The sequence below is a fragment of the Peromyscus maniculatus genome, chromosome 19, assembly GCF_049852395.1.
Source record: "Peromyscus maniculatus bairdii isolate BWxNUB_F1_BW_parent chromosome 19, HU_Pman_BW_mat_3.1, whole genome shotgun sequence".
Classification (NCBI taxonomy): Eukaryota; Metazoa; Chordata; class Mammalia; order Rodentia; family Cricetidae; genus Peromyscus; species Peromyscus maniculatus.
The window spans coordinates 60,808,565-60,835,280 of record NC_134870.1 but is presented as its reverse complement, the minus strand read 5'-3'; the positions used below and the strand labels follow the sequence as shown (position 1 = coordinate 60,835,280).

The 26,716-nt window shown below is 42.4% G+C and overlaps 1 protein-coding gene across 26 annotated transcripts in view; it reads right to left on the bottom strand.

The window, feature by feature from the left end:
• Positions 1–26,716, bottom strand: part of Tcf4 (transcription factor 4) — a 346,965-nt gene that overhangs the window by 142,570 nt on the left and 177,679 nt on the right. For 2 of the 26 annotated variants that reach the window (XM_076555444.1, XM_076555446.1), the window contains exon 1: positions 11,314–12,052. The exons of 19 other annotated variants lie outside the window; for them this stretch is intronic. The gene's annotated coding sequence lies outside the window, so the exon portion shown is untranslated. Of the gene's footprint in view, positions 1–11,313; positions 12,053–25,306; positions 26,296–26,348; positions 26,589–26,716 lie in introns of those variants that run through there. 5 more of the 26 variants (XM_042263880.2, XM_076555447.1, XM_076555442.1 and 2 more) reach the window with 5 other exon arrangements.

Here is a 26,716-nt window from a genome sequence, read left to right as displayed (position 1 = left end):
CGCTAAAGGAGCTTGACCCTGACAACCTGAGTGTGGTGCCCGGAACCCACAAAGAGAACTGACTGGCTCCCCCAGGTTGTCCTCTCACATCTACATGTACAACAAGCATGCCCGTGTAGGCATGAACACAAACATGCTCTCATAGACACACACACACAGACACACAATGAATGAGTAAATAAATAAGTAAATAATAAACAAATGTGATGTTTAAATAATCCCTATAAATGCACTAAGATTCTGTTCTTGTTTGGGAATGATATGGAAACTATTCAATTCCACACTTAATAAAAACAAACACTTTTCATTGTGTCAGTTAAACATGAGAATATTTTTCATAAGGAATGAAATAAGATATGCCATTCCCATGTCCTTAAAACAAAACAAAAAAAATTAAGTCAGCAAAATATGAAACAAAAGAAATGTGGTAAAAACACCACCAGTGTGGATGACAATCTGGATGATATGCTCAACCAGTTTGTTTATGTTGCCAAGCCGTAGCACCGATCTCATTAGACCAGGCAACGGGAATGGAAAGCTGAGTGCTGTACAGGACAAACCACCAAGAACAACAGACATAAAATGTGGAAAATGAAAGGTAAGACACATGCATAAGATAAAGCCTTCAAAAAGAAAAAAAATGTTTGGAAACATGTAAGTTGAAAGCCAATTCAAGGCAAAAGAAATGAAAACATCTTACACTGATGATAAAACGTAAACTCTTCAAATTTCTTTTGTTTTCACAAATTTTTAATGATTTATTATATATCTTTGAGATACATTTAACAAATAGGTACTTGAGAAGCAGAGGCAGGCAGAGCCCCATGAATTCAAAACCAATTCGAGGTCTATAGAGTGTGTTCCAGGCCAACAAGGCTATATACTGAGACCTTGTTTCAAAGCAAACACATGCAAATACATGGCAGATTAATAAGTCCATAATTAATTTCTCTCAGAAATTTAAACCCAACTGACAGGCACTAAATAAGACATTGTTTCAAATAGAGTAAAAAGACTATGTACTCTGTGATTGTATATATTGATAATGTTCTCTAAAATAATGAATGTATTAAAACAAAAAATTGGCTGTACTACTACTGTGACAAATATTTTATTACAACTGAAAATACTAAAAGCCTTTTCATTACTCTTGGGCTACACAGAAATTTGGGAATACTATTTAGAAGAATATAGACGGGCAGGAGAGAAAGTTCAGAAGGTAAAGGGCACTGTTGCAAGGACTGAGGATCCAAATTCTACAGCCAGGCCCCAGAGAGTGAAAGGAGAGTACTCCTACTTGTAAGATTCCCCCTGACTTCCATACGCATGCACCTAAGCACACACACACATGCAAAGAAGCAAACAAAGAGATAAATACTGTGAAAGGATAGAGAAATTAATAACAAGGGTAGCTGTAAATAAAAAAGGCTTTGGGGTATTGCCAAAGCAATATCAAATGAAAAAAAAATTTGTTAAAAGAATGTGTGCATTATATATACTAGTATATGTAAAAATAAAATTAAACGAACTAGACATGCAATATAAAAAGCTAGGGAAAAGGTATAACATGTTAAGGATAAGTATAAAGAATTAATAGGATTTCAAAAGAACTTAAACAAAATGAAGATTATCAATAATATCAAGCAAAGTTTCTTCAAAATGACCAAACCAAAAAAGAGAAAAAAACGTGGCAAGTGTGAGAGAAGGAAAAATCCAGAAAGAGAAAATGAATCAATAATATGGAAAATATACCTATATCAAAATCTCAGACATAGGCTGGAAATCTTTACTATAAGTGAGCAATATGCATAATTCTGTGTAGATAAATATAAGGCTGCAAAATGGGCATTTTGTGGAAAGATACAGATTTAGTTTGAACACACAAATTCATCCTATGAAGTGATGGCCCTGGGAAGTTGTCCTAACAGACAAGAAGCAGACAGGAAAGAAGTTAATGATGAATCATTGGACAGAAGTACTCAGGCCGGCCAAAGGGAAGCGTGATGTCTATTCCATTGTTCTAGTTATGTACTGCAGGACTTCAAAAGTGCAATATCAAAATAACATGGAAATATACTACGTGAGACATTACCATCACTGTCTGCCAATGATTTCCCCCAGAAAGTTTTAAACAAACAACAGCAAAAACAAACAAACAAAATCCAGAAGCTGGAAAGTCTGTGTAGTAATATCTACAAGATCAACACACAGAAAAATAATGACTGTCCTCAACATCAGCTTACTAATTAAAAACAAAAATGGAAAACAATTCTGTTTAGAACACAAGTAACATAAAACACCTAAGAATAAAATGAACAAGAACATCAAAATGACTCTTTACTAAGGCCCAAAAGAAACATTTCATACAATCAATTTTCACAGCCTAAGAGGGCATTTTTCTCAATAGGAATACTCTATAATGAAAGAATTTTTTTCCAAATTAATCTACAAAGCATTTAGCTCATACACTCAATGTCTGTAAGTTTATGTACTTCTCAGAAAGTATTTTCACAAGAAATTTTAAAAACTGCATGTATGTGAATGTGTGTGTATGTGTACAAGTTCATGTGTGTATGCACATGTGTGCACATGTATGTGAATGTCAGAGGTCAACATCTGATATCGTCCTCAAAATTATTCTCCACGTTAATTTTTGAGACAGGGTCTCTTGCTGAACCTGGAACTCACCTCCTTGGCTAAGCCAGCTCCCAGCAAGCTCTAGAGATCGCCCTGCCTCTACTTCCCCAGAGGTGAAAGTGTAGGTGCCCACTGCCACGCCTGGCTCTTTTACCTCTATTTACAGAATTGAACTCAGGTCCTCATTCTTGTGTGATAAGTATTTTACTAATTGAACCATCTCTTTAGCCACACAATATTTTCTATAAACTGTGTTAAGAAACTAAACTAAGGGGAAATTAGTATTTAGCGTTACTGTGGTTCTGCGGAGGGCCTGGGAAAAGGCATGGCCATACCACTGCAGGGGGTTGGCTATACTGGATACCTATGTCAATGGACTAGAATCTAAAGACTCAATTGCAGCTCAACTCCTTTGCTCCGCATGAAGCCAACTACTTCCCTTTCTTTCCTTCTAGGACCCATGTTTCTGTTGCAGAGGTATCATGGCTCAACTGTAGCTTTCCAAAAAGTTCTTCCATTACAGCTCCCTTCTGTCCTGATGAGCTCTCACGCTGCATTCAAGACTTTACCCTGGCCTGCCCCTGCCACGTGGCACAAGTGTCCTAGTTAACCCTCCTGCCTATGCACACTCTTTGATGGTGGTGGACAAGCCACCCTCCAGAATCTAACCTCAAACACAAGTTTCTCTATCAAAACACTTGGCCCAAGTTTATTACAGATGCTAGAGAAGTTAGCCATTCAAACGGCCATGTCATGGTTAGCTTTTGTTTGAGGATTGTATCAAGGGCTCAGTTGCTCTAGCCTTCTATTAGAGTGGCTAGTAAGAAATCTGGCACAAGCTTACATAGTGAAGGGCTGGCACCAAACTGTAGGCATTAGAAACCTATAAAATGGGAGGCGGTGTGCTTTCCAAGCACTTGTCCACACACTAGTTCATACCAGATCCCACCTTCTCGAGCATTCTTCCTAATGGTGTGGCTTCTCACACTAGTGTGATTGACCCAAAGCCTCTGAGTCCTTCGGTGAGATGGACAAGATGGCAGTATAGAAGGAGGTGTTGGGGGAAGGAACTGTGATAAGCCCCTGTTGTTTGAGTTCAGATGAAACAAAAGGGAGGGGCAGGGTTCAGTGTCAACTCTCACTTTAATAAGAACACAGGATCATCTCACGTGCATGCGCATACACACACACACACACACACACACACACACACACACACACACACACCCTATCCAAGTCTTTCTTCTTTACAATATGACAGCTATAAAAATAAGCCATCCATAGGGGTTATTTCCAAACCCTCCATCTAGGTGATGGGCTTATTTCTTCATAATATGCGATGTGATCATTCATTCTGCTACTATCAGAAAAAATAAAGTCAAGAATAGGCACGGACATGAGTTAAAGAGCTATGCTTACATTAACGTGATGCACACAGCTATTGGAGCATGTCTCATAAAGTTTTCAAATGGGCTAGGGAGGCCTTGAAACCTCTGCTCCGGCCAATCCAGCTCCCCAGGAAAGGTCTTTAAACCCCACCTGTTAAAACTCTCCAGGGGGTGGGACCCAATGATGTCCTTTTAAGGAGAAACTTCATTTTCCATGTGACACTGGATAGCCATATAAACGAGTCAGTCAGTGCTCCTTGTGATTTAACTAAGGGCAGGCCCACACTGCATTGGATGAGTACTATTTTAGGAAACGTTCGCCGGTACTATGTGGCTGGATGCCCAATCCTGGCCACCATTAGCCACTTAGTAGTTCCAGGAAAGCTATTCTGATTCTTACTTTTATTCTACCTTATAAAAAAGAAGACTAACTCGTTATAATGTACACTAATGTGACTGCGTAGCTTTCATGTAATGTATTAAAAGGAGTGTTGCTTTTAATATGTTTTCTTTTAATATGCTATATTCTTTTCATATTTTCTTTTAATATGAAATCAGACTTTGAAAACTTCAGAAACCTAGAAAGCCCACTTTCTCGGCTTGAATGCACAGAGACAAATTAATGTTACAAAGAGTTATGAGCTGGACCAAAATGAAAAGTTTCAGTAAGAATACTTGATCTATAGGTTTTGCAACAGTGAACTTTTCAGTTATAGGTCACTGCTGTCCAGCTAAACTCGAAGGCATGTTTCATCCTAGCTACCCAGCTGTTGGTTTTACAATAACAGCCAAAGCTTATTGGATATATTCCATGACTTAACATATGCCTGTGTCTTTCATTTATGATATTTTTTAAATTTGCATAAGACCTCCCCTAAAGAAAAAGATACTATTACCCAAGAAGGTGCTACCAGTACTCTTTAGGGCACTCTGATCAGTGTCTTCAATGATTAAATGACTTAATCTTTGCAAAATTCTATACATAAAGGAGAGCTGCTAATACCAACAAAAATTGTACACACACACAAAAGTATGTGTCACTTTTTCCTGGCCACAAACTTGACTTGGTGGTACTGAGGGCCACCTGAAAAACCACATGTATCTCCTCTGCCCAGTACATACCTTCTGCCGGACTCTTATACAAATGTGGGACAGACGAGAGAATATGGCTTACCTAGCGTACTCAAATGCCTCTGTCTTCGCATACAACAGTCATCTCTGCTATTGATTATCAGCTTTTGAAAAGTGTTTGTAGCTCAGAAGAGGATTTAAGCACACAGTTTCATGAGGTTCTCGGTTTCATTCTCAGCGCCAAAATATAAGTTTAAAAATGAAACTTTGTAACTGGGTATAGTGACACACATTTATATTCCAGTATGCAACAGACTACAGCCGAGGAGGATACCTTACAGGCCATCTTCTCACCTCATCCTTTTAAACCAAGAATCGTATGCTGACAAATCATTACTTAAATTTAAAAATATTTTCACCAGTATTTAATACTAAATGCATTTTCATGGTGTGAGCAGGTGATATAGTTGCAGTCTGTCCACATTATAGTGCCTAAAGTTTTATTTTCAAGAAAACAGTAAAATCAAAACTCCCTTTGTAAAAAACGACAAGGCTGGGATCTGGAGAAAACGCCCAGACATCATTCAGCCTCTGTACCAGTAGGTGGGCAGACAGTTCTTATGGTAAGCTGGGTACCAGCATGAGCTGCAACCTCTCAGCTTATGGCTTGCCATTCTTCACAGACTTAACCAGGAAAAAGAAAAGAGTCTAATGCTATCACTATAGCACAAAATGAGGTCCATAATAACCCATAAGGGACAAGTCCGGCTTTAACAGTGGAATTTAACAATGCAGTATAAAGAAAGCATTGGGCATTCAGGAGCCCTGTGTAAAGGGAGCCAACCCTGTGTGCATCTACATGTGCAAGTGTGCAGCTTGGACATGGAAAGGAAGCACAGAGTAGGTGTTTCATGCTCTAGCCTGTTTACATTAATTTGAATTGCTTGTTCATTACACATGGCGTTCAATGGTAAGGATGCCAAAAATGAGTGGCAGGATGTACTTGGCTCAGGTTTACTCTGGGCCAAGTTAGAACCCAGTTAGAAGGCATGGGTTCTAACTTGGCCCAGAGTAAACCTGAGACCCACCTCTGTCTGTTCATGTATGACATGAAGAGCTGGGCAACATGACCTCTAACTATTAACAAGCTCTAAAAAACGAGTGAAAAACATCACTGTAAACCCCAAGTGACTCACTGATAACACCAACTAACAGTGGATTAGGAGAGGATAGTTTCTGTTCAGAAAGTGGGAAAGACCTCCTTCTTCTTTAAATGAAGATATCTGGCATTTTTGACTCAGTGAAACACAATTATCCTAAGACAGATGATACAAGCCTGGCAGTGAGACTCACAGTCTTGGTTCTAGAACATTCCTCTCACTACATATCAGCACACCTCTTTCCTGCAATGAGCATTCTATGAAGGCAAGCTGTATGAGCATTGTCTTCCTGGTACAATCTGGATCTTTCAACATGACTGAGAGGGCCACGCATGGCTGTAGTGAGCCCCCACCCCCACCCCTGGTAAGAGGTTCACTGGCCTTTTCTCAGCAACAACAGAACATCTTATTTACTCACATCAAAATTGTATTTTGTCAAACCCAAGGGGCCACTAAAATGTAAGGTGCATTGCCCTTATCTATTTATCACCAAGACAACAAAAGTTGCCAATTAAATTGGCACATGATAAATTTCTGAGGTGCTGAAAGGCAAAAGCAACCCTTCGGAACCAACTCACTGTGACCACATCTATGACCACATACAGCTTTGGTACCTGGCTTTCCCATTACTCCAGACAAACCTACCTGCCAAGAGCAATGCTAACCACTGAATCATATGCCCTACTTAACACAATCATCTCTCTCTACTCTGACCATAGCCATTAAAAACCGAGAAAAAGAAACATTATTTATACTATAAGAAATTAAGAAAAATACCATAGATTAAATGTATAGATCTCAAATTTTTCTATATTTATGATTCCTTTAAAGGCAGAATTTCTGTCTCTTGTATGGTAATCTGGGAGTGTATCCTGTGAATCATGACTAAAAGCTACCCTTAGTCCTCATTATCTATCAGACAGATGTTCACAGTACTTGGAGCTAACAGGGATCCCATAAATCACTGTACTGGTGAGTTTCTGTCCACTTAACCCAAACTAGTATCTCCTTGGAAGACGGAACCTCAGTGGAGAAATCCCCTCTCTCAGGCTGGCCTGTGTGCACATCTGTGGTGCATTTTCTTAATGACTGATGGGAGGATAAGGCCCAGCCCACTGTGGGTGATGCCACCAATTCGGCAGGTGATCCTGGATTGTATAAGAAGGTGGGCTGGGCAAGCCATGGAGAACAAGCCTATAAGCAGCACTCCTCTATGGTTCCTGCCTCTGCTCCTGGGTGGGTTCCTGTCCTGATCCCCACACAATGATGGATTGTCAGCTAAATAAACCCTTTCCTTCCCAAGTTGTTTTTCATCATGGTGTTTATCATGGCAATGGACAGCAAACTAGAACAGTAACCCACCTAAGCCTTTGAGGATATAGAAATAGAACCTTTTTTTTTTTTTTTTTTTTTTTTGGTTTTTTTTCGAGACAGGGTTTCTCTGCGTAGCTTTGCGCCTTTCCTGGAGCTCACTTGGTAGCCCAGGCTGGCCTCGAACTCACAGAGATCCACCTGGCTCTGCCTCCCGAGTGCTGGGATTAAAGGCGTGCGCCACCACCGCCCGGCAGAAATAGAACCTTTATAAAAAGTGCTAATGAAGCCAGACCACACAAGAATCTTACCTGAACCCATTCTAGAAGTTGACTGGGTCTAAACACTGTCCTCACATAGTGCACAGAAACCTAGAAGCAACAACCTAGAAAAACTGTCTTTCCTGTCTCATGTAGTTTAAAGTTTTATCTTTCTCTACAAGTAGCCCCAAACAAGATCCTATCTGCGTAATGTTAGAGTGCATAATTCAGACAAGTCACTCAGAATTTCCCAGACCTTCTATTTGCTCAAGTTCAATGACAAGGTTTCTTAAATCATAAATAATCAATAAGGACTATGTGAAACAAAAATAGAACAAAATTAATGTACCTGGTACTGAATGCAATAAAGTATTTTCCTCCTGTTGTACTTAAGATGGCACTCGATCATTTCTCACTGCAGGAAATCTCTGCCACCTATAGGCTCGGGAGACTCACCCCAAACCAAGCCGCCCCTCTACTAAGGACAAATGCTAGTAGATGCTTGAATGATTTTGCTTCATTCAAAGAGACTATGACAAAGCAGAAAGTTCAGTATTCAAACTCCTGAGCTGAGATTTGTACAATAATTTCACCTGTGTCTTTATCCTAAAAGCCAGCCTGAGGTCTCTGGTTCACAGGACAACGTCCTAAGGAGAGGGTTCATGTTACTCCAAGTTTGTAAAACATCCAGTGAAATCCACAGACTACAAACTCTGAGAGGCACTGAAATCTTCTCCCCAAAGGACAGTGTTGGGTCTGGACAGGAACAAAAACAAAGCAAAACAAACAAACAAAACCAACCCTCTTCCCAAACCATGCACATGCTAAGCATCATTATTATACAAGTTGGATCTGTCATTTAGACCTTCAATGATGCTGACGTGACATGAGGATACAGACCCTGTCCTGTTTCAGTGCAATGCCCCATAAAACACTGCGTTAACCCATTCCAGCACTTGGTTGATTCAGATCAACAGAAAGACTCCTGACCAATCACTACTGAGAAACTGTATTCTCTCTGATCCTGATTCATCCTGATACAGGATGTCTGTCTTCCTTTCCCAAAATAGAACTTCAAAAGAGGTCCGCTTTGCCAATATACCCCAATGCAAAATGGTCAGTGGGTTACTATCCCTTTCAGAGGTTGTCTGCGACTCCACTTTTGAGTCTGTGGGCTGGCAGGCAGGGCCCTCCTGTCAGAGTTTCAAGAGCTCTGCAGATGACTGCTGTACCCAGTCAAACTGAAAGGAGGAAAGATGGCCCTCTGACAAAGGACAGCTGTCAATCAGATGGTGTGCTCACACTTGGTAGTCCAATGAGCAGTGACAGAGGTGACAAGTGCTTGGCTAATCAGCATGCCACGGAATCGCAGCCCTTCCCCGAGCTCACACCAGCACATGAGGTGACAGCATGTGCGGGTTCCCAGTACCCATGCTCCTAGGCGGGCTCCCTCCCTGCCTTCCTCTCCTGGCCTCTCCGTCTCTGCTCGGAGCATTAGTGCTGTGAGGAAGGCCAAGGCCAATGGAATACTGCTCGAAACATCTTCTACCGAAAGAAAGGAAACAGAAGGGGAAAGGCGCTGCCGCAAAAGAAGCCGCACAGGGACCATAAGTGACACACTCATCTGTTCAGAGCTGCTTCACATTGACACTGAAGGATGATTTATTAGCTACAGACAGCTAGAGATGTTACTAGAAAATCAGATCCAAAGTCACATGCTGCCTCACCACCACCCCCACACACCCTCCATCTTGCCATTTCCTATTCTTGCCACCAGGGGGCACTTTGGGGCTACTTCCTGGTTGAGCAGACTGAAGATCTGAGTTTCCCGAAGTTTAAAACACTGCCAAAGGGTGCTCTGGGATGGAGTGAATCAGAAAGCTGAACTGAAGGAAGAGGCCCAGCAAGCAGCAGAGAAGAGAAGTGAAATCTCAAGATTGCATATCTGTTTTCTTTACTAGTGAGTAATCTCTTATATCCCAAGATCACCCGAAATTCAGCTTGGTGTGGGGGTACACACACTTGCACTCCAGCACTGATGGGGTAGAGGCAGGAGGATCACAAGTTCAAGGTCATCCTTCCTGCACCGCCAGCTCAAGGCCGGCCTGCATACTTTTATGATGACGACAAAATATCCTGTCTGCTCTCCCCCACAGGATTCTAAATAAGCAAAAGAAAGGAAGCAGAGGAAACAGGAAGAAAAACAGAGGAAGGGTAACTGTAGACAGAGTTAAATCTGTGCCTGTCTACTTACAGTTGGAGAGCCTAAACAAAAGAATTTCTACAGGGCCAAAGCCATGGACGGCAAAGACAGTCTGACCAACATTGCCTGTTGCCCGGGCTTCAGAGAGTACACATGGCCACTGCCACCCAGCACACCACTGCAAGACAAAGCCTGCCTTTCTCTGAGGAAAATCTGAGAAGCTATTCAGCCTCGCAAGTGCAGTGACAGGAGAGAGCCCGGGACTGGCTGTCAGCTCCCACACCAGCACCTACACTCACCAGCCAAACCAGCCCTTCCTCTGCCTCCTACCAGCTGCCAGGTACCTGGAGAGGCATGCTGGGTCCCCATCCAGGGAATTCCCATGGTAATATGGTAAGGCTGAATGACCCTGTTACCAGGATACAGGCCCATCAGCTGAGCTACTAAGGGCTTACACACTCTTGTTTTCTCCTAAGCCCTGCTCATCTACTCAGAGCCATTGATGGACCCTGAAAGATGCAAACATCACAGTCTTTGTCACCCAGAGCATCTTAAAATCCTTGCTACCAATCCAGCTAATGCCAAATAAAACAGACACCTTTTGATCAAAACCTCACTACCTCCAATAGGCTCTTCCCTAAGCACAAATAGCCGAGAAACACAGCCATCTCAGGTCTTCAGGGTCCTCTCTCAGCCCCACCTTGTAGGTGTGACAGTTACCAAAGCCTCAATGGGGGTTGGAACTTCCAGATCAAAGCTGGAATGGCTACCCACTAACTACAATTACAACATTTTGGTCAAATGTTATTTTGGCATAGTAACACATATATGCAATGCCCTAACTCAGGAGGCAAAGGCAGGAACATCATGAGTTCGAGGCTAGCCTGGAGTACATATTGAGACTGATTAAAAAATATTAATAAGTGGGGGCTGGAGAGAAATGGCTCAGTGGTTAAGAGCACTGACTGCTCTCCCAGAGGATCCGGGTCCAATTCCCAGCACACACATGGCAGCTCACAATTGTCTGTAACTCCAAGATCTGATACCCTCACAGAGACATATAGACAGGCAAAACACTAGTGTACATAAAATGAAAATAAATAAATTAAAAGAATATTAATAAATACACACACACACACACACACACACACACACACACACACACTTCCCATTCTCATCAGAGCTATTTCCAATACTGAGCACTACATATTCTAGTTATGAAAGCAATACTTAACAGAAATTTAAACAACACAAGAAAACATTAAGAAACAAGGTTTCTGTACCTATAGAAAAGTTGAGGGGCTTGCTTCAGGCAGCTCGAGTTCGCCCTGAACAGCCGAGGGAAGGTCGAGTGCCTTGGGGGTGGGAGGCACTTCCAAGCAGCGGAGTGACTTGATCTTGTGTTCACCTATTTGAAAGCCAGGGGGACTGAACCCCACGCCATTCAGATCCACCGTTTTGAGGATTTCTCAGGAGATGGTCATTTGCAGGGTGCTCCATTTGAACAGCCAGGATGGACACATCACGGAAGCTAAGGAGGTATTAGCTTGCCAACTAGTATATGCCTTCTCAGAATCCTGATATCCAAATGCCTCTTTAATGCTGGGGCAGAAAGGGTAAGGAAGCAATCACTTCCAGAAGGGAGGAAGTTATCGTCAAGAAAAGCGCTGGGTTAGAGAAGTCCCAGGGCCGGGGGAAGGTCTGGCTAGCCCTTACAAGTCTAAGTCAAGTTTAGGGTTTCACTGAATGCTGATGTTATTTTTATCTCCTCCCTCACACTATGTGTACGACACAGGAAAGTGCTGCCTCTAGCTTGTGAGGGACAGTCTATGAATTACATGGATTGAAAATAGTCCACTAAGCCTGTCTGGCCCGGCTTACATTTGGGTTCTTAGCTGAACAATGGAGGCCTTATCAGCCCCCTAGGGTGCTGAAGACAGCTAGGGCTCTAGCCAGTTCCTCTGGGGCCGCTGACAACCTATCTTGCGCATTTGCTTCTTAGTTATTATAAAGCTTTTACATATTTAGGGAGCCTTTCTGGAATGGCTAGAGGCTCACAGTAGTGATAGCTGCACACATGTGCTTTTTATCCAAGTTCACAGTTCCTGGTCACTGGGGGTAAACAGTGTTATCAGTGATTATTATGGATTTAGTCAAGTATATTTTATTCCTGTCATTTATGAGCACTTGTGTTGGCTGGTATTTACAATGTCGGGATTCTGTCACTTTGGCAACCTTCTGAGACAACATTTTTCCAGTGTTACAGTGACATTTCAAAAACTCAGTATTTACAAGCAAACGACACCCTCTGGCTCTGTGACAGAGCAATTCAGTGGTAGCTGAACAAAGGAACACTCATCTAGAAATTTCTTCAGGCTGAATTTCCAGCTGCCACTGGGTATGACTTCTTAGCCTAGATGGCCCTCTGCTCTTAGAAGACAGAAAGGCCCGTCTAGGAAACGCTTCCACATGATGCTATTGGAATTTTGTCTTATGTGGTCAATATGGGTGAGAGCTCTTGTTTATTGCTAAGTAAATCTACCATCTCTGGACTCTGGATTCTACTTGCTACAAAGTGGGTTTGGCCATTAGCTAGCTGTCTTTTCTGACTAACATTCTATCTTCAAGAACTTCAAAAAAAAAAAAGAAAAGAAAAGAAGAAATAAAAATAAACAGGGCTAAATTTGTCATCATCATTAGCTTCTTCATGTCCTACTTCAAGACCACAATCATAGAGAAGAAACAGGAAGAGGCAAACCATGGTCTGTTTAACTCACCCATTTCTTCCTTGTTCTCTCCATCTCCTACTAAGCAAGAGGGAACAAGGAGAACCACAGGAGACAAGATGCAGCTAGTACTAGGCTTCTCCCCGTCAGCCTCAGACCTTTCCTACTTTCATGAGGACTGTGGTCCTCTTCCGTGCTTCCAGGGAGTCATTAGGGACTTAGTACCAATGTGAGGTGGCAGCATGGGAAACATGTACCATGTTATTTCAACGTGTACCTATGAGAAACACCAGAGAGCTGCTGACTCTCCTTGTTCTGGAGACCTGCAATGGCTGTCTAGATGGCTGAGCCTCAGACACTCCTTAGAGATGCTCTGTCTCATTATTGGCAGACAGAGGTCCCAGAGTGGCAGGATGATACATGTGTCCAAGGATGCTGCCAGTAAAAGGAGAGCTGTATCCTCTATAGGAAAACAACTTTGGCCAGGCGGTGGTGGCGCACCCCTTTAATCCCAGCACTCAGGAGGCAGAGCCAGGTGGATCTCTGTGAGTTTGAGGCCAGCCTGGTCTACAGAGTGAGATCCAGGACAGGCACCAAAACTACACGAAGAAACCCTGTCTCAAAAAACCAAAAAGAAAAAGAAAACAACTTTAGCCCTGGCAGCAGCTGTGGTGAATGTCTTTAATCCCAGCACTCGGGAGGCAGAGGCAGGTGGATTTCTATGAGTTCAAGGCCAGTCTGTTTTACACAGTAAGTTATAGGACAGCCAGGGCTACACAGTGAAACCTTGTCTCAAAAAACTAACCCCAAACAAAACGACCCCCCCTCCCAAAAAAAAGGAAGACATCTTGGAAAAGTTCTTCCAACTTTATGCAAGGTTAAAGAAGTAATAGGTAGCCAATGGCTCTCTGAGGCTTGGTTCTTATATCAATAATGAGATTAAAGAGAGAGTTAATGCTATCATCAACAAAGGTATTTCAATACTGCACGTGACTTGGATGCAGTCAGTACCACTGTTGGCTCGGGCATTCATTTGCTCATCCACCTACTGTACTAAGTACTGAGATAGAGGGGGAAGAGTTGGCTTGCTGGCCTCTGCCTGCAGAATGGAATAGCTATTAGGAAACCCAGCACAGAAGCGTGGCACCTCACTCTAGCATGGCTCCCAGATCCAACTGTCTGAGAAAACAATGGCTGAGTGGGACAAAGGATTTGAGTTTATCTGATTAAAGGGAGATAAGATGAGAAGAAGGAGAGGCGAGATAAAAATCATCTTAGAGGATAAAGGGCCTTGGTTAAGAGAGGCAGAGCACTAAGAGCAGGAAGCAGCTTGGTGCAGTAGAACTTGACAGTGAGTGGTGCATATGGACAAGGCCAGAAGGTGAGAGAGGATCTTGGTGACCAAAATGCTGTCCCATCCACCAGAGGCGGGACTCTGAGGTCACAGATGAAAGCTGAGCGAAGCCAGTGGTTCCAGTGGCCACAGGAAAGCTCATGCTAATGGCATGCTGGGGGCAGGAGAGCTGCAGGGTGACAGCAGTGGAGACTGGGGAATCGGAGGAGCAAGAGTCTCTGGTATCCTGGAAGCAGAAATGGCCTGATCTGGAAACTAAGGCCTTTTGCCGATGAGGGAGATCAACTAGTCAAGGATGGGAGTGGGCTTGGAGGTTGTCAGTGGCTAAGCCAATGGACGCAAATGGATTAATTCCAAGGGAAAGCAACAATGGAATTCAAATCTAACACCCAAAGTGAATTACCTACTTTTCTGGTAAAATGCCTGAAGGTTCCCAATTTTACCTTCATTTTATAAAAAGAGGTCCAAATCAAGTACAAACATGAATTTAGAAAGCCCTAAGCATTAGAGCACTTTAGTAAGTGCTCAAACCTTATACACACAAACATACAGACCTTAAATATTCAAAATGGAAGTATCCAAAAATGGAAGTTTACTCAAGTATATTGTTGTTGAATGTTCCAGAAAGCTTTGATAGACAGCTGAAAGTATACACGTGGTTTAGGATGCCTGGATTTTATTATCAGAGTACACCTGTGACCGTCTATAGCAAAAGTAAAACCATATGCACCAAGTGACAAAGCAAAATATCTGCCTAGAACTCCAGAGGAGCTGCCAACCTCGACATCTCTGTGTTTCTGAGAAACAGTTAAGTTTTAGAGAGTAGCTAGTACCCCATGAGATGCAAATCTGCTATGTGATAAAGTCCGAGTCTAAAGTTCAAGAATGAGAATGTGTATGTTATCTATCAGCTGATGTAGAACACAAGTTCCCTAGAAATAAATAACAGAATGATCCTTCCTCAACATAAAGAGCCCCCTTCCTTCCCAACAGCTCTACTGATTCCATTGTCAAAATACTTCCAAGTCTCTTGTCCTTCAAACACATTCAGACCAGATTTACTTGGTATCTGCTGGTAAGGAAAAGAAGGCACAGGTCTATACCAGTGACTTCTTGGCTGAGACAGTTAAATGGCAGCGATGCCAAAAGACTCCTTGAGGGATGATCTCACAAGGGGGGCAGCTGCTGACATTCTACTTTGCCACATGTGACTGTCCATAGCAAATCCTTTGCCACCAGTGACATCATGTCACACCACTTACTCTGCCTGCCCATGACAGTTCCAAGCTCCAGGGTTTACCAGAGCAGACTTCACAGCTCAAGGGAAATGTTAACAGACGTTTTTTATAGGAGGACATCATAGCCATGGGTAGATAGAATACTTCAGTGCATTGGTACTTCAAAAAATGCTGTGGACTGAGTTATGACATAATGCCCACACAGCCTATCAGTTGTGTTTGAAAAGCTTGTTTAAAGTTCATAATGCATTTTCATTGAAAACAAAACAACAACAACAACAACAACAAAAAAGGAAACTTCTTCATGACATTGAAGTCTAAGAACTTGAATTCTAACTCTAGGAAATTGAGGTGCCAACTAGAGCAAGAGCGCTATCTTTTATTACCATAAAATTCTGCATCCTCTAAGAGAATGAAGACTGCACACAAATCTGATGGGATCAGGAACTAGAACCAAAGGAAGAATCCTTTTAATCAATCTTCCTACCAGAAAAGCAAATTATTTAAATGTACAACTATGCACAGTCATGGCTGGTAGTCAATATTTGATTTTCTACCTTCTGTCATATTGCTCTTGGAAAGCATGTACTTCCCAATTGTGTTCAGGAATCTATTACCTAAGTCTACGCTCTTCTTAGAGAAACAATACACCTATCATTTCGCAGTCCATTCACTTACAGTCCTTGGGAGTAGCATGAAAAAGTTCTTGCTACCAAACCGTGGTGCAGAATGTTCCTACTCTTCTTTTATGGTATACATTCTTTCTAGGTGGTTGGCATCTTGTCTTTGTATTTCGTTTTCTATAATAGTTTGAGGATTTCGTTTTCTATAATAGCTTGAGGAAAATTTATAAGCTTTTCTTCTTGATTAACTCACCATAATACTGGAAAGATGCCCTGACATGAAGACCTCGACGGACACCCCATCTACATGAAGTGCTCAGTTGACAAAAGTAACCTATGTGGGGTGTTGTTAATCACTAAATTTGTTTTAATTTTTGATTTGCTAGTTTATGCAATATGTCACAATAATTCATCCAAATTTATTCTAAAGTAGTCTAGACTTCTCTGAGACAGTCAAAAAACAAACAAACAAACAAATAAACAAAACCTTATAAAACTAGACAGCCAAGGAAGCAAGGCCTACCCCTACCCTGTAATGAAAACAGTACCAATTGCCAATCACACTGCTGCATGTAATCTGGTGTTGTCTTCATTCTTCAAAAACGCTTGTACCTGCATACCATGCATCTTCTTCACATGCAGCCCTCAGCTCTCCTCTCCCTCCCCTCCAACACTGTGCCTTTTTTTTTATATATATATTTTTTTACCCACTGAGTCTAATCAGTACAGTCCCTATGGGCATTGTCTTGGTGGTCATTCAGTGGGGCATGAAGAACTTACCAGCAGCCATACGGCCAAAGGAAAGTATCACTAAATGTTCCCCTTTGTATAAAAATTAAATTATAGACATTTATTATCAGCTCAGTCTGCATTACACAAAGAAAACATATTGATGCAAGAGATTTAATCCATTTGCATAGGCTTGGTATCACCAACTTATTCTGTTGACCATCAGATAACATCCTGCCTCTCTTCTGTGAAGACCTCAGATCACAAAGATGTAATCCAATAGCAATCTCCTGCATATGCTTAGTAGGACCGACTAACTCATCTGACCATCAGATTATATCCTGCTATTTTGTGAAGACCCCACAGGTCTCAAAGCAGCTTGTAGACCAGTGGATCTCAACCAGTGGCTTGCGACCCCCTTAGTGACCAAATGACCCTTTCACAGGGGTCACCTAAGACCATCAGAAAACAAAGACATTTATGTGACAATTCATAACAGTAGCAAAATTCCAGTTATGAAGTAGCAATGAAAACAACATTACGGTTGGGGGGAGGGGGGGTCACCACAACATGAGGAACCGTATTAAAGATCTCAGCAGGGTTGGAGAGTTGGCTCCGTGGTTAAGAGCACCGACTGCTCTTTCAGAGGACCACCACCCTCACACAGACATACATGCAGGCAAAACACATAAAAGACACATAAGGCACATAACGGGGGTGGGAGGTCACAGCTTTGGGAAGCTGGAGAAGCACTGCTGTAGCATCTCAACCAATCTCTAAGATGAGTGACAAGTCAGATTCTGATTGATAACCTTTATATTTACTCGGACGCCCACTTTAAGAGGGGCATGGCAGCCTTCCCTGGTGCCTTTGTTTACCCTGTGTTCATGGCAGGAAAAATCTCAATATTTTCTTCCTATTCCTTACTTGTAGTTCTTGTTTTATATGTTGAGATAGGCGAAAAGTTAAACACAGATGAGAAGAGATCAAGTATCTGATCATCAAAGCCTGAGAAATACCAGCTCCTCAGCTAAATAAAAATAACATACTTGGTGATTTGTAATATAAGGATAAAATGAACTCCCTAGGTCTCTCTGGAGGTCTGCAATATGATCTTTACAAAAGGTAGCTTGCCAATTTAATTGAGGTAGGAGTTATTTAATTTTTTACAGGTATAGTTTTCAATAAAACTACATATGCCTATAATACTGCTATGGCAGATGTGTCTCGATTATTAGAGGTGGGCTCAAGGGAATACACACAATGGATCTTGCAATCTGTAAGCAGCTGTTGGGGGTGTGCGATAGGGATGGGCATCATACCACACACACCGTGTTCTTAAGTGAAGCAATGTTTGGTTCTTTTACTGCAGGTGTATTACAGAGATGAAATTTAATAACTTACTGTATATAATACCAATAAAACTGAAAAGATTCAGTGGCCTGCTGTTCATTATGGTGGTACAAATAAGCCTGGATTACTTTGCATGCATGCACAGTCAAACTCTAACGTACAGAGACCCACGCATATAGCACTCTGGGGATGGTCATTGCTGGAAAACATCCACGCCGTTACTCCTCAGTTATGCCGTAACATTGACTCTCTGTGGTCCCAAATGCACATAAGCATGGCTTTATGGTAGGCTGAAAATAAGAGGATATATTTGACTCAAGTTACAAAAATCCTTTCACTAAGAGAGGTCTTCTGAACAGAGAGGGGCAGAAGAAATGAGGACCATTGCAGAGGGTTGGGGGGGGTGGTCACTAGATACCATGACTGCTAACAGATCCCATTCAAGGAGATCTGGTGAAATGCCAGCCTAAAGTCTCAATCTCAGCAAAATGTGACTTGTCCCTTTATTAAATACAAGGACAGTCTGACACAAATCAGTGCCATGCTCTGGGGGAAAGAAAGTAGTATTTGCATAGCAGTAACGTGGGAGCAAGAAGAGGCAAACGGCCCTTTCTACGGGGGCTATGTGCTACTATGATCTACTTCCAACAGACCAGCCTCAGCCCACTGGGAGCAGGCGGCCAGATTTCAGGGCATCCCCTTCGGTGTATCGATGAGTGAGCCCACAGAACCAAACTCACATACACATGAAAACTGAACAAAAACTGCCCAAAAGAAGGAGCATGTCAATTCTGGGCAGGTTACTGAAATAAGGCTCAACAGCAAATCCACTAACTTCCTAAGGGATTTCTTTCAGGTGAGGGGTTTAATTCGTATCTTCTGCTACTATGGACGCTTTGATCTTGAGTTCTACTTCAAGGAGTCCAAGTAAACATTCCCTTGACTGTGGAATGTGGATGTTGTACCTGAGTTTAGACACAAGGCTATAGATTCAGGCGACGTCACTTTTGAAGGTTATCCTGATTCTGAACTGTGAGTAATTAGGGAAAGAGCTCTAGGGCTATCCTCATTTCTACAAGACACAAAGATATATGTCTGTGTGGAACTTTCTTGGGCACACTGCAGAATTATGTCAATATTTTAATATTGACTGACTTTTCTTTCTCTCCACACAATAAAAATACAAAACGAACAATTATAGTCCTAATTTCTAGTAATTATCAAAAACACCTAATGCTTTACATAAGAAAAAGGAAGTTCATCCCAAATCTTCATGAATTTACAATCTGGACACTAAATGTCTAACTTTGGTAGTCATACATTATCTCAAAATACACGTGATGGCTTTGTATATCCTCATCCCGAACTGACCAAGACTGCCCTATATTCTTAACCTGTGTCCTGTTATTGAATAGACTGCATAAGTAGGTTAAATGCCATCGCCAGGAAATGACTGGGTCACGTTCTAGAGCCCACTAAAGCTATTGTTTAGGAATTTTACCTTACGCTGTTGTGGTGTTTTGGGGACAATAACCTGATTTGCTTATGAATCCAAATGCGTCATGGCAAACCTTATTGTGCCAGCACCATGTGAAAGCCAAGGCCAGCAGAGAATCTGTACATTTTAAAGGAAGTGTTTGTGCTGGTGCTAAAATGTGAATTGACATATTCCACCCCAGCCTTTTCACAGGAAATCCGCGTTGATTTTGAGGAAATTGCACATGCTAAGACTGAGGATGTTACTAAATAGATTATTCATACAATATGTTTTTTCAATGCAGGGCAGTTGGGGATGGCAGGACATGCCCAAGTCCTCACTGCCAATCTGAACAGATCAGAGTGAAGATGTTCTACCGTAAACACTGTGCTAGTCCAGACTTCTTCGGGACCATGAAACCTACAGAGCATATTTTTCCTAGATAAGACCCAGTGCAGACCTCAGAGCTTAGAACCCCAGTCTGAACCTGGGGTAGCAAGGAAAAAGGGTTCTGTCTTGGAAACTAGACGTGCCAGAGTTAGAAACCTGTCTCTGACACCTAACTCACAGTGACTTGGAATCTGCCTGTTTCATTTATTTGGGTTCTATTTCTTAGCCATTAAATTGGAGTAATTAACAGTCACTCTAGAGGTTTATATTGGCACCTAATATTGTTCCTAGCCTTCCCTGAGTCCAGCCCAAACTGTCTTTCAGAAATGTACACACGTTGACTTAATTCTTCAACCACATCTGGATTGATCAGGGAGGGGATTATTTCCAGCACCTTGCTGATTCCCCAGAGAGCAGAGTCTAAAGTATGGCAGCAACCCACAGGAGTGCGTGGGTCAGCTGCTGGCAGCCAGCTCTCATGGGTTTAACAGCAATAACCCAATACAGAAGAGCATGAGGAGACTTTGGAGAGATGGCGGCACTTATTGCAAGATTGACCTAACAGCTAAAGAAACCAGAGGTTTATTTTAGAAGCCCCAAATCTCAGCTAAGGAATACTAGAGTTCCTCTTGCAAAGATCTGCCTCCTGCCATTAGGGCTTTTCTGAGCAGCTTCCTGGGCCATGACTGCTTCTCTTATCAATGGACTATCAGTGATTGGAAAAATGTTTTACTGCAGCCAGTAGCCCACAGGTAAGGGGCATATTAAAATCAAGGATCACTGACATGACACCGTTATCCACATGGGACACTAAAAGGGGTGGCATTAAAAAAAAAAAGTGAACAATGAAAGAAGCTCTTCCCTCAGGAGAGAGGATTGTCAGCTCCACACGGAAAATGTTAGATTGTTGTTGTTATTTCAGTCAAGGCGTCATTTTGAGTGCTGGGAGGATGGTTCAGTAGGTAAAGGGCCACATAAACATGAGAACCTGGGTTTGGATCCCTCGCACGATACCCCCCCAAAAAAAAACCCACACACGAACAAACAAAAAAACCAAACAGGGTGTGGCGGAGCACACTGGTAACCCTAGTAATGGGGGATGTGGAAATAGGCAGGTCCTAGTAGCTCCCTGGCCAGCTAGCCTAACAGAAACAGTGGGTTCCAGGTTTAATGCAAGACCCTGTCTCAGAAACATAGACGGAGATGAGAAAGGTACCAGAAGTTGACCTCTGGCCTCCACACAGGTACCCACAAATGAGCGCACTGGTACACACACACATACATATAACACACACACACACACACACACACACACACACACACACACAAAAGTTAATTAATTAATTAAAGCACATCCCACTTATAATGCAGTGATTCACATAGGTTTCATCAACACAGGCTAAAACCACCCAGGGAACAGCTTGTGGAGGAATAACGTAATTACCAAAGGGCCACCGCTTGTAAGACAGAAGAGCTTTCTTTATGACAGAGTGACCTAGTGACTGTCGGGCTAAGCAGATGATCCAATGAGCACTGCCATTAGTCCAGGGTCCTGGTGGGACGACAATGGCGCACTCCATGTCACCCCCGAGATCATCTACACAGAAACGCCCAGCCCGAATCTCAGTAAGCCTGGATTTTCAGTGGACAGAGAAATGAGTGGGGTACAAATTAAGTAGCATCACATGGAAATGAACCCACATTTCTAGAAGGGGGGGATACTGTAAAGGCAATCACACTGGTCTCTTTGAGGCCACCGCTAGTCAAACAAAAAGAGGAACTGCTCTCATCTGAAAGAGATGATTAAGAGGTACAAAACCCAAATGTCAGCATCAATGCGACACTTTGTAAAAACCAATGGGAACGTTTTTATGGAGACAGCTGAAGCAATCTGAATAGGAATCAGGAAGAAGAAATTACTGATAATTTCTTTAGGATGGTAAGAGTATTTTAGTTAAGAAAGGCATGTGCTCTATTTTGAAGAGATATATCCTTAAAAATCTAGGGTAGAAATCTTAGCACTGTCACTTAAAAGGGGTTTTCTGAGAATTTATGTGCTTACAGGTGTTATATACACAAAATTATAATGAATATTAACAACTCTTTATATGGTAGATATAAGGCATTTCATTTTATTAGTTTTTCAAATTTTCTGGGTTCTTAAAAATGTTCCTTCTGTGATTGTAAAATAAAAACATACATGTCTATAGCTCTAGCTACTCAGGATGGTGTGGAGATCAACTGAGCCTGAAAGTTTGAGACAATCTTAGTCAAGCACACACATAGAGGATGGATGATATACAGATGGACAGACAGAACTGATAGATAGGTAGATGCATGTATGTATACATGGAGGAATATGAACATGAACACAAATCCTTGGTCCCTCTTTAACATCCAAATAGGAAGAAGTCAATGGGGATAAAAGGAATCCCTTTTTCTTTCTCCTGAGTACCCAACACATCCCTAGAAGACTGTAATAGACGCTGATCAATACGATGAAAGAAAAGATACATTTTCTGCTTTAGTGAGTGTTGGGTATCTTTTGAAAGCGGGTTATATTAGAACTCTGCAAAAGGATAGGCTGCTGCCTACCAACCACCGCTTCGGGACAGCCACGGTAGCACACTCCGAGCGAATTCAGAGCCTGAAATGTCCAAAGCCATCCGGGTTGCAAACATCCTGCCCCACCGTTCCCTCGGACATGGTGGCCAAGGGATCAGATCAGGATTTTGATCTCTGGTTCCATTAATACCCCACCAGAAACACAAAACATTTACAATCACCTTCCCGACAGAGGAAGGTCAACTATGCATGTGGAAGAAATGGCAGGAATTTAAAAAAATAAAATAAACAAAAAATCAACAAGTCAGTGAAGCCCAGCTAGAGAGTCAGCTCAGAGAACCCGGTGGTGTCACTCCAGAACGAGACAGAAGCTGTGCGAGCCTTTTAAGTTAGAAGGAAAGGCTTCCTTTAAATGTCATTTTCTGACTATCATAGGCACAGAAAACGATGCCCACAACACAGTTCACCAACACTGCTGTTCAAACGTCAGTGCCTCCAATGTTTGCCAACAGTGATGCTGAGAAAATAAACGTGAGGTCTTCCGATTTGTAACCTGCCGGGCACATGATACTCAAGGCGAGATACAGCAGACTTGGCCTTTGCTCTCCAGGAGTTTCTGGAGCCCTGGTGGTAGCCAATATTCAGTGAACATAAATAATGGGAAATTAGCAGAAATGTCACAAAGGGAAAGCAGAGGGCTGGGGCGGGGAGGACATAGGAACCGCTCTCAGGAACAACACAGAGGATCAAGGCTGAACAAGTCACAAGCATCCAAACACCACATCGTTTTAAAAATCAAAATAGGTTTCAGCTCCGCAGAGTGTAAGTACTCATTTTCATGACTGACTGAAAGAGTCTGTGTCTTTTTAACTTATATCTATTTTTTTCTATTTGACTTTGGGGGGGGGGGGGACTTTAAAAAGGACCAAAGCATTAGAATTACATCAGCTGTAATGCTTTTTACACCCCCCCATCAAATAATTAGAAGAAAACCCCCATTCTTAAATCTATAATTCATTTCAGAGTCAATGACACATTTAGTTTCAGTGAATTACAAACTAAGTTACAAAAAGAAATGACTTCTCTCCTCGACAGACTTAAAGCTTCTGAAATTTGACAGGAGTCTGCTAGCTTAATTCGGTATAATTTTAACTCCATTCTATCAGTTTTCGTATCTACACATCTAACATTACCAGCACGGTCCTACGTCCATAGCTGCTTGAAGGGAAGCAAGCATGGCTGAGGGCAACCTGGGCCTCAACTATTTCCTAGAGGGACCGAGGTGTGGGCTTGGCTTGTCAGGTCAGGAATGCCCAACCAAGATTTCAGCATATCACAAAATTTCAGCGTCTTTGAAATGGAGGTCGTATGTAATATAGATCCATGCCTTGAATAATCTAATTAAGGCAAGAAGTCAAAAGCTTTATCAAGGTCAGTAGGAATGACAGGCAGATTTTGGAAAAAGTATCAGTATAAGGGTACATAATTCAGCAGAACATTATCTGAAAAGGTCAAACTTAGCTATACAGTCAATCGCCTGGGGAGTTAGAAAGGCTTCAGGCCAGCTCCTGAAACACTCACTTGACAGAACTTAGCACTAAGCTTCCCAGCCATTCTCTCTCTCTCTCTCTCTCTCTCTCTCTCTCTCTCTCTCTCTCTCTCTCTCTCTCTCTCTCTCACACACACACACACACACACACACACACACACACACACACACACACACCCTCCTAGTCACCATTGTCAAACTTCTATTCAGGGTGAAAACGTCCACACTCAAGATTACCGATTCTGCCGACCTAATCTTGCATTAAAAAAGTAGTAGAATTTGGCAAAAATGAAATGTCTGCAAACTGATCCTATTCAGCACAGGAAAAAAAGATATCGAAGGCGAGTGACTCCTTTTTTCCCCTTCTTTCTGTTATTTGCAATGTTATCCACTAGGAATTAAATGCTGGCTCTTACAGGATTAAGGTTGGGCTAACTTGTGAAAAAGTTTATTTTCACTCATTTGTGTCTCTGTCAAACTTTCCATTATAAATTTTATTTTCTCTGCCAGTAAAAGTAATATGAGGTTGTGAGTTGGCAAGAAAAACTTAAAACTGGGGTGTGATTTCCGTACACCAATTTGATGTAAATTAGTTTCTCTGTGTTTTGTGAGAGAGCCTTGAAAAGGCACTTTTGTCTACACAAGTTCCCAAGTTGCAAAAAGTCAGTATGTGTATTTCTGATAACTTCACATGGAAGTATATTGATGTGCTTATTTATATTGCTGCTCGTTTTTAATGAATCCAAATTAATTGATAATAAAGAACCTGATGGCTTTTTATTTTCCTGCTAAAATATCAATTTTTAGAAAACCATGTCTATTGCTATTAATAGTAAATTCTTAAGAGAAACACGTCCATCAGTTATGCTCTCTCTCTCTCCCTCTCTCTGCCTCTCTGTCTCTGTCTCTCTCACACACACACTGAATGCATATATATATCACAGTGATGTACTTTTGTAACCCTAGACATCTCACAATAATAAGTAAATCCTCCAGGACAGCGGTTCACTACCTGTTGCTTACCACCACTGTTTGTGGGGGATGAGCCAAAAGCCACTGGGACTAGAATAAGCATGCTCCCACAGAACACTGCTCATCCCTTCGGGTTCACAGGCTACATTGTTATCCTATGAAAAGGCAGGCAGCTCCGCAGCTCCTGGGGCCAGGCCATCTAAAGGTTTTCTGTCCAGCATTTCACTAACTGGCAACAGGAGAAAACAAAGGCCTCCCTCCCTCCCTCCCTCCCTCCCTCGCTCCCGGAGAATCACTCACCTTGTTACACAGTGGGGAATCATTTCAGCTGTGATCTGCTGTTTAGACTCCAAGCCCAAGACACAGGGACTCTGCCTTTCTTTGGGATTTGTTTAGCTCAAGTCGTACACAAGGGTTCAAAGAACAATGCAGCTCAAGAGAAACCGACTCACTGAGAGAGAAACTCTGGTCTGCTCTTGTCTCAAATTCCACAGAAAGCCGAAAGCCGGACTATATACGCATTCTCATCTCCAGGCCCTATTTCCCCACACAGGGAATTCTCAGTATTTCCCTTTTATTATCCTTAAGCATTGCACTGTTTATAGGTGGGCACTGCTGAGACCAAGCTGAGCACACCGAGAGCCAGTTCTTGCCAGCACGAAGCCGAACTCAGAGTGAATAAAGGCTGTTCCACACTCCCAGCTAGATTCTGAAGAATCTCTCAAGAAAAGCAAGAGCAGTAACATCCCCAATATACAAAAGAATTTCCCTGGATAGGAACTAGTCGAGGTCCCGAAATGTCAGCCCTCACACACTCCAGGCAACCACCTCAGTTCCCCCCATGTCCCTCTCCACTTCTCACCTGGCGTTTGAAAAAAAAAATAATAATAATAAGTTCAGTTTCACCCGAGGGAAGTGTTCCCAAAAAACCGGAGGGAGAAGGGACTTCACACTGCACACACACACTGACTCCCACGGTCTGGATGATGCTTTCCCAAGTTCAGGGGCCTCAGGCTTACTCAGCAGAGGAAATCTCTATGTCTGTGAGGAATCATGCCAATTCCTATTAGTAAGAAAGGATACAGGGACTAGGAAGCCTATTCTCTCAATGACCAGCAAAGGGGCCCCAGCGAAAAATAGCGACCTGTGCCATGACCATCTGCAAAAAGGAAGGATGTTGTTAACTTTCTTCTCCCCAAAACTCTGGCGACCTCTGCCTTGACCCTCCGAAACCAGACTCACAGGAACCAGCTTTTCTGCAGGAACTGAGAGCTTTTACACCAGAGACCCGGCTCTGCAAGGCTGGTTGCCCAGGCTATCTGCCCCGAACATGTGCACTCACATTCCAAAGATGTTTCCGCTGCTCTGGAATGGCTGTAAATTTCTTCCCTGCAGAATTCTTTCCACACAAACTGCCATGGGCTACACTCCTGTAAGAGTTCTCAACCAAACGCTGGGCGGCTCATCGCAACGAGAATCTTTTAGAGGCAGAGTATGACTGAATTGGCAAGTGGGCCAGAGGAGTCAACTTTTAAAATGCAAATGTATCCAGCGGGGAGGGGAGAGAAACCCTCCAGAACCAATCCCCCAGAATTCTACCTTCATGATAGATGAGGGATCCATTCCATAAAGGAACCCTTCTTCAATGCCCAGTTATATTACTGAAGCATGTGTGGGCTTACATTTTTTAGGGATATAATAAACAGGTTG